Source organism: Haliotis cracherodii, unplaced genomic scaffold, assembly GCF_022045235.1.
Source record: "Haliotis cracherodii isolate W230 unplaced genomic scaffold, xgHalCrac1.p SCAF_6, whole genome shotgun sequence".
NCBI classification, from domain to species: Eukaryota; Metazoa; Mollusca; class Gastropoda; order Lepetellida; family Haliotidae; genus Haliotis; species Haliotis cracherodii.
Window position 1 is genome coordinate 31,735,560 of NW_027266319.1, and position 10,190 is coordinate 31,745,749.

Genomic DNA, 10,190 nt, shown 5'->3' on the forward strand with positions numbered 1-10,190 from the left:
ACATAATTCAAATTTATGTACAATCGGTTACACCGCATGACAATATATTGCTAGACAAGATATTATTCTGCAAGACAATAGGGTATACTGCAAGACAATAGGGTATACTGCAAGACACTTGGGTATACTGCAAGACCATAGGATGTACTGCAAGACAATAGGGTATACTGCAAGACAATAGGGTATACTGCAAGACAATAGGGTGTACTGCAAGACTATAGAGTGTACTGCAAGACCATAGGATGTACTGCAAGACAAATGGGTGTACTGCAAGACAATAGGGTATACTGCAAGACAATAGGGTGTACTGCAAGACAATATAATATACTGCAAGACAAAAGGGTGTACTGCAAGACAATAGGGTGTACTGCAAGATAATGTGGTGTACTGCAAGACGATAGGGTGTACTGCAAGACATTAGGGTGTACTGCATGACAAAAGGGTGTACTGCAAGACAATAGGATGTACTACAAGCCAATAGGGTGTACGGCAGGACAATAGGTTACAAAAACTCAAACGACCAGACATGCTTAACTAACACTGCACACACTAACGGGATAACGTACTGAAGTACAACAACAAATATAATCTGAATTTCTTAAACCTTCAAACCAGGATTTGTCAGAAAAAAATAATAATAAACACAAGAGTAACACTGGCCATACAGGATCTTGACAAAGCTACATATTTTCTGACCCATGAAGATCCGGGTGAGAATAGGTCTTCAGCAACCCATGCTTGTCGTAAGAGGCGACTAACGGAGTCGGGTGGTCAGACTCGCTGACTTGGCTGATTGCATGTAATCGCATTATTGTTGGATCGATGCTCGTGACATCAATCACTGGATGGTCTGATCCAGACTAGATTATGTACAAACTTCCGTCATACAGCTGGAATATTGCGGAGTGCGGCGTTAAACAACAAACAAACAAACAAAACATCTTCTTGCTAAATGTTCACAATGTTTTCGCCCCCTACGAAAACACAATTTCCCAACGCTGAAAAGAGAACAGGAATGATTGCATGAATATTTATGTTAGTGTCAGCTTGAAGGGGACTACATGGCTCAGGCCAACTGCCATTTCCAGGGGGGTTGTAGTCTGTCTCACAGTACTTACTGTAATGCTATAACCCGAATAAAGCAAGTCTAGATGCGCCACGGTCTGAAGTTCACATCTCACAGGGGCTCCTATTCACTTTACATGAAGTTGCTTGTTTCTATCAAAATGATATATTTTCAGAGACTATAAGCGTCAGTCTGGAAGGTTTGTTTCAAGTCGTTTTAAAACCTTCATTAGTCTCCTAGTGCAGGGTCCGTTATAAAGATCAGCATCACTTGACCGTGATGATAGCATCAGTTCCACACATGGCACTGATTACCGCGTGATCCTTGTCCAAAACTCTACATTGGCACCGGACCGTGTATCACCGTCCTCCATAAACAACATTAAGATAATAAAAACATTACCATTAAAAAACATCGTTCACTTTCGCTACAAATGATATGGAAAGCTCTTAAACCGTTCGATTGGTATTCTAGAAGTTGGTGAGTGATAGGAAAACGTACAGCTTGGATAACAACTAGTAATAAATCAGAAGTTGTTATCCATAAAGTTTACGTTTTCTTATTCTTATATAAATATTGAATTACTTTTTTTTATCCAAATCCTATGAATTATTCTTAAATTCACATAGAAATAGTATTACCGTATTCGACGTAATAAGCGCCCCGCTCTAAAAGGCGCCCAAGGCGATATTTGCTAATATATTGGCTAGTGAACACACCCAATCAGCACCCCTTCCGATTGATCAATGTACACAAGACTTTTTTATCCGTGTATAATACGCACTCGTGTGTTATATCACCCTTAATTATGGGCAATTTAATTCTTGAAAAATATATCCGTCGCATGTAAACATTTCAGGCTGTTAGCATAAACCTCGAAATTTACGATCTTTCAACTCAAAATAATATTCCAATAAGCGCCCCCTATTTCTAATTTTGAGAACGCCCTGGGCGCTTATTACGTTGAATACGGTATACCAAATGTGAGGAAGAGAATTTATGGATGTTAGCTTTTTTATTATGAGGAACACAACGTTTAGGAGTACATCCTTACTCCTTCATCAGGAGAATAACTCTATGTGGCAGAGAACATATATATGTACCCATAAGAACCAAAAAAGTAATAAGATAACAAAAGGTGGAAACTTAGCAAGGGAAGCCAACAGATATCCCAAATATGGATTTTAAACTTCTTCGACGAATTATTCATCCAAAGGTGTGCCGTCTCCTACTTACATGTATCATTGGTCTCTGATGGCTAAATATATCTTAAGTACTCAGCATTACCTACTTTGTGAATGCATCTTATGTTTAATAGTAAACACCGGTGTCAAATAGCTGAACCCATTGTCATATCTCATTACAACAATAACAACAGTCGTCCACAGCTGGCCCGCGTGTAGGCAGAATATGGCCTTGTGACGTCACAGTCATATGCTCTTACGGTATTCAACGATTTGAACTTAGCCTCATGTTGGTGATATATCTTGTGAAAGGCTGGCACTGGTCCATACAGCCTCACTGCTTGAATTGCAAGCTCGACAAAACATGTTTTGACATGTGTAGTACTCGTGAGGCGAACTGTCGGAGTCGAAAGCAACTCGGTGATGGGACTGTGATAGACAATCGCTTGACAATCAGGCCAGACTGATAACAGCTGGACTAGTTGGCACTGGGCCACATCAACGTTGTTGTAGGCGCTATTAAACTCTGAATGGATCGTGACTGTCGGGTGGTCTAGTGGTTAAGCGTTCGCTCATCTAGCCGAAAATCCGTGTTCGATTTCTCATTTAGGTATTAAGTATGCACACATTTATTGGGCCCCACCCGTCGAATATTTTTATGAGGTGAGGTGAGGTGTGGTGTGGTTTGGTGTGGTGTGGTGTGGTGTGGTGTGGTGTGGTGTGGTGTGGTATGGTGTGGTGGGGATTTACGTCGCGTTCAAGGTTGTTAAAATAGCGACGTGTGCGTGGCTGCTTGTACTAGTCTAGACTTTAACGTGAATACCCCACTCAGACACAGCATACTGACTCCGAGTCGACCAGTCCTTGTTTTAGCCCCTTAATGCCAAGCGTCAGGCAGGGTAACAACAAGTACCAACTTTAACTAAATTTGATATGACGCAGCTTGGTGGTCAAACCACCGACCTTTCGCTTTCCGTACAGACCACGGATCGAGGCGGTGGCCTCGACTATTGGAAAATTCGGCGTGAAATTATTCACTCATAAATGAATCTGTTCGCATCGGTCAACTATGACGAAGACAGCTATAAATAAACAGTCAGGTATAACAAACGTTGTATGTCGTGCAATAAAACAAAAACTGCAGGTAAAATAAACCACTCGGGGCTGCGCCCCTCACGGTATATTCTCCCTGCAGCGTTTTATTATGCGTTAAACACCTCCCATATATATGCATAACATTTCAAGTCAGTCATGGGGGCACGGGTGGTCCAGTCGTGTAAGGCGCCGCGATTCGCTGTGCAGAGTTGCGTCACTTGGGCACGCCAGAAACCTATGATTGTGGGTTCGAATCCCGGTACGCCCCGATTATGTTTCTCGGTTTGTCAGCACCATACCCGTGCTCGTGGGTTTCACCGAAGTGGTAAACGTCTGAGACCTGCATCACTTCGGGCTTTCCTCCCACATTAAGCTGACACACCGCGATATAACTTGAATACTGTTAAAAGCGGCGTTAAACCCAACTCACTCACTCACTCAAGTCAGTCATATATATACCTGAGTTCTCGTTTAGGACTTTGATTAACAAAACAATAACTGATAAGAATTTTGAGCGGAAATAATCAGTTTATCACTACCGATGACTATATCTTAGCCACACATTATGTTGATGTATGTGCTTCATGTATTCTCCTGTCTGCATGTCTTTGTCTTCAACTAACCGTTTTTATTTACTACCTCAATAAAATACTGTATATATTATGTAAAAAATAAATGCGTTGTAGGAGTTGTCTATCATACAATAAAACACCGCAAAAAGAATATTGAATATTCTCACTGCAGTGTTATTGTGCGATAAAACACAACCACGTGTTGATATATCAACATTACGTACAGCCTCTTTAAGGGTGCCAGTAAAACGTACACGCTTTAAAAATATTTACCCATATTTAAATAATGATGTAGAGAATCCGACCCTGGCATTGTCGGACAAGTCGATGTTATGCACAGGTGGTATTTCCCGTATATTCTCATAATCCTTAGGGGCGGTCGGGTAGCCTAGTGGTTAAAGCGTTCGATCGTAACGCCGAAGATCCGGGTTCGATTCCCGACATGGGTACAATGTGTGAAGGCCATTTCTGGTGTCCCCCGCCGTTATATTGCTGGAATATTGCTAAAAGCGGCGTAAAACCATACTCACTCACTCATAGTCCTTACGTCGATAACCTGTACCTTTTCTCTCAATACCGATTGCCATCTCTCCCATTTTGGATGCGATCGTTCGGCCATCGCGTTTACCTGCGTTGCCCAGCTACATCTATGGGGAACAACTCACCAGACATTCCCCTCTCAAAAATTAAGGTCGTCCATTATACGACGTCATCAAGTTGCCAGCGCATGTTCGAATGGATATTTGGCAAAAATAGCGAGAGGACAAATGCTTGGGCGTTTTTAAAAGCTTAGTACAGGTATTACCACGTTAATTGTTGCATGGCATTATGTTCGTTTCAATTATTTAATGAAATATATGTTCAAAATGATGAAAACGCGCGTATAACAAGATAGACCTAACATTTTGATAATTATGTGACAATCAGAAGTTTGAGTTGAATAACGAGTTCGAGATTGATTGCAGTTTGAAGTCTTTGTTCACTATCATCAGCGCTGCCTTATCACACGACTGTGCACAGTGTCTGGACGGTCGCTGGGCGCTATCGGCTCCATTGATTGGTGTATATATCCCACTTACATGACGTTGTTTTTTTGTACATGATGTTTGAACTGTAAAAGATACGTGCGAGGATCAGTGCATGCATCCGCTGGTCGCGGGTTCGAATATCAGATTCAGCTCAATTATGGTTTGTTGGTGCCAGATACCTTCTTGTGATTTTTACAAATGCATTTGACATCCTCGACCTTTGTTATTTGGCGTTTCTTGAGATATTAAAAAGGCACACCCTGATATAACTGAAATCATGTTTAAAGTGCCACTCGACCGCCTCCGTGGTCTAGTGGTAGAGCGTCCGCCCGAAGAGCGGAAGGTCCAGGGTTCGATCCCCGACCGCGTCATACCAAAAGACGTTAAAATATGGTACTGATTGTTACCCTGTCTTGCGCTCGGCATTATGGGGCTAAAACAAGGACTGGTCGGCTCGGAGTCAGTATACTGTGTCTGAGTGGGGTATTCATGTTAAACTGCGGCATGGTATCTCAGTGAGCTAGCACTATAAATCGGCATCAGTCCGGAATAGTGCAAGCAGCCACACACACACACGCACACACACACACACACAGACACACGTGCATGCACGTAGCTATATAAGTGTAATAATCTTGGACGCGACGTTAAACCCCATTTCACCTCACCTTAAGTCCACTTATTCGTGTAACCCCCTTGATGCTGGGCGTTCATATATCAGTTTGCGTTCCTCTTCCCGAGGCAAGGGAGTCAGCTGACTGTAAAAGTTGAATTTCATAGTCAGGTAACTCCCTTGCCTCAGGAAGATGGTTTTCGTCATATTGCAAGTTAATTTTCGCATCGAATGCGTTACGTTATACATAGACATACATATTATTTGATAATTATATAATATAATAATGTTGTTACGATATTAGTCAGCCGTTTGTTCGCTCATAGTTGACCTAAAGTTGTCAAATACAGTTTCAAGGTACAGTACATGTTTTCGGTGTACGATTGACATTATTTAAAAAGGGTACACGGGCACTGCATGTTTTTCAAACCAATCTTATATCTGCATTACATTTGACACCCCAAGATAGAAAAATATAATTTTCTACATCTAACGGTTATTCATAGTGACAGGTATAGAGACCCTGCCGCTGACAATTCTTGCACAGAGGTAATTTTTCAGTGAAAGGTAACTCTACATCCAGGAGTTAGTGAGTGAGTAGGGTTTTACGCCGCGTTTAGCAATATTCCAGCAATATCACGGCGGGGGGCACGAGAAATGGGCTTCACACATTGTACCCATGTCGAGAATCGAACTCGGGTCTTCGGAGTGAAAAGCGAACGCTTTAATCACTAGGCTACCCGACCGCCCCATACATCCAGGGGAGCAGGGAGACGTCTTGAAATGACAATGATCTTTTTAGCTCACCTAAATTTACATTTTTGCAAACAATTAAATGTGTGTTGGTCTACGCAGCAATCAACAACGTTACAGCCATGACACTGACAAGCAAGCAATCTGGACACCTATCTGGAACAATACCGGCATATCAGTGACTGCTGTCCTACACCTATATTTCCATTCACCAGCTATATTCATATATACTTAGCGTCATTATTGAGGGTAACCTAGGTATGTAGGGTGTCAAACATGAATATATGCCAACAAGGTCCAAGTGTGGTCCAATAGGTCGAAGTGTGTCGGCACTGTGCTTTACAGTTGTTGAACATGTTGTTTTAAGCGATGTCACTCTGATTGGATGCTTTTTTGGGAAACTAAAAAAATGGACATCGACCATAAAAAAACAATGTAAAGTGCAATATCAAAGGTAATGACAAGAGCTACCCAAAACGCGCCTGAGCGCAACCAAAGGCTTTGTTGATGCACGTGCAATATACATGGCAAGTCAATGTGGGTATGAAAGGTTCTGTCCAGATTCACCTGAACTGCACTCTACAGGCGACGTTTAATCTCTTATTGTTTGCGTGACCCCTCAAATATGATGAGTAATATACAACTACGGCATCTTGCCACTACCTTGGCTCACTCCAAGGGACGTAACTCTGAATACTCTCGTCGTACCCGTTTATCGGCTTCGTTATGGGACATTTGGCCGGGAGCGGCTAATTATCATGTTATCACCTCATCCAGAGAGGATGGGGAGTGTTTTCTGTGATTCAGCAATAAGAATGAATGAACATGATTTGACAATTTAGGGGCTGGTAATTTATTATAGGGGAGGGGGGAGGAGATGACACAGTTCTATTATTAAAAAAAAACCCTACAAATTTGAACATTATATTACGGAGGCTTTTTAGGGCCATTTTTTTCCTTGAAATTTCAAGATACTAATTTGAAATTTCAAGTTGTAATCTTAAAATTTCAGCTCATTATCTTGAAATTTCAAGATCATTATTTTGGAATTTCAAGTTAGTATGTATCTTCAAATTTCAACTTAGAATGTTGAAATTTCAAGAATAAAATCACAAAAACATATGGCCCTAAATGGCTTCTGTATTATATAGGGACTGTTCATTTATTTAAAGGGGGTAATAAATAAGCGTTACATGTATTGGGGGCATGCTAAAATGTTACAAATGACCAATCCCACCCTACCTTCCCACACAGCCCAGTATGCCAAAATTCACTCGTGCCTCAATACATATCAACTCAAACACAGATGATATGCAAATCAAAGTGAAATCAAAATTTCTCTCCCGGTAATGTTATCGCATATTCCTCAGCAAAGTTTCCTGTTGGCCTATCCTCTCTGTTCTCCTTTGGGGTTGGCTCCGTTATCTTCTGTGGAGGACATGTACCGACTACGTAATGCATTGTTCCGACGGACGTCACGAAGCCACGCCAACTATGGATACCGTTGCCAGTCCCCCAAGCTTTTTCGATGATGAGCTGCCAAAGATGGCTGAATGTCATACGGGAGGCGACGGTCTAAATGGTATTCCTGATAATATATCTTTAACTTTTCATCCCGAACACAGCAAGATTTCCAAACGCGCACAGGAATGGGAGATAGATCATATCCACTCTCGAGCATTAAACATACAAAAAGATTATTAATGTATCAATGCGTATTGTTCGATTCCCCAGATGAGTATAATGTGTGAAGTCCATATCTGAGAATATTCGTATGTTCCCCGCAATGATTTTGCTGGAATATTGCCAAACGTGACTTAAAACCATAATCATTTACTCAATCTGTATATCTATAGCAACAGGTGCGGCCCTGATGTAATCTAAATCTTGTTCCAAGTGGCCAAACCCCACCCACTTTTGAAAATGATGGATTCGCCCCTGAGTATCACGGCGGTCGAGGTCGCGAACCCGGTGTCGTGGTCCTAGACTAACATCTTGTCTCTGAAATGAACATATTTAAAAATTTACAGAAAAAAACCAGTTATTAAATTATAGTTATAAAATATAATAAAAGGGAGATCAGAGACTTTCTTCATTTTCAGCACGATACTACAATAACCTAGACTTGCCAAATATTATAGACTTTCATGGGCTGTATTGGATATATTTGTTTCAGGGTCTGTATGACAGACTACCCTGGGGCTGAAATGCTTAGATACAGTCCATTGAAGGAAACACCGGGGGTCCGAGTGCTCGAAACTGTTTAAACTATTGATATTATTCATAGAATCAAAGTGCCTAAAGTGCTTGTTCTGATATTCACATTGAAATTATCTTCCAATAACTATGCGCTAAACTGAGAACTATGTGAGTCGTGATACCATCTTCCTTTAGCTTTTCGCACGTGAACCGGCAAGCATGCATCCCTCTACACCGGACATCAGCTTCATGCTCGCGCGTCATCCAGGACAAAAGGAAGATATATATTACGAGCGCTTCTTACTATTCTGGTGGACATCCATATGATCGTGGGTTCGAATCCCGATTCGCTCCGATTCTGTTTCATGGTTTGTCAGCACCATACAAAGTTTTACAGGTCTAAGACCTGCGTCACTTTGGGCTTTCCCCCCACTGTAAGCGGAGACGCCGTGATATATCTGGAATAGAGTTAAAGGCAAACGTTAAAACTCACTCATCCATTCGCTCACTTAATTCTTGACAAGTAAATAAAATCCAAAGAAAACTACTTCTGTCTTGGTTTATCTCTTTTTGCTGTATCCGGACTTTAAATATACATCAAGGGACGTACTGTATGGGAATGGACTGGTATGCTGACTTCGATACATTCCTTCCCTTATAATAATGTGGCTTGACACTAGTTCCTCACTAAATATTAATGCGACTCACAGTTTTGACTGACTTCCGAAAAGAGTCGCTTCCTATGTCACATTAATTACGCCTTCGTTCTGAAAAAAAATAATTCAGGTTCTCGGATTCGAAAGCGACCTTAACGCGACAGCTTAATTATTCGCTGCTGGAAAATGTCAGTTTATTTTTGTTTGTTTAACATTGCAAAAGACATATTTGGTACTGCACTCAACTCACATGACACGAAACAGGATTTTTTCCACCACGCGATCTTAAAAAAGAACGAAATTCGCCTTTCCTGGTTAAAACAAGATCTATTAATTAACCAAAAATTATTTAAGGGATCGTTTAAAGGGCAAATCCATTATACACGACCTGATTTTTTTCATATGACTACAGTTAAACTGTCATTAAAATATGTAAACATTTTCGATTATTATTTTGCATATAAATCGGCGAAAGCTCTTTTTGCAAGTGACATGAGAAATAAAAATGTCTTCAGAGAGCCCATAACATTGCGTCTTGAAATGCCACTGTGAATTGTCTTGAATAGCGCTTATTTCTATTTTAAGAATCATATAAATGATATGAGGGCATACGCTTTTCCGGAAAGAGGCTGGTACTACTTTTCTAGTTGAAACAAGGATCCATATTTTATCCTCTTCGTTTAACGTTGGCCAAGTGATTTCAATCGAAGGAGAAAATTCTAGTAACTGTCGGTTCGTGAATATGAAATGCCAAGCTTCACAGGGACGAAGTGATTCTGTTCACGTCCCGCAGTTACGAATACGTTCTCAAACTGAAAACACATCACTACATTTAAACTTTGACAAAATTACCAAATTATTTTTAAAATAAACCAGAACTCTTTGTAGTCTGTATTTTTACTGAGTGCACATGGGGATCGTGAACCCCGTTCACTCACACACACACACACACACACACACACACACACACACACACACACACACACACACCACCCCTAAAAAACAGCAGGCTCTGTCGCTTGCA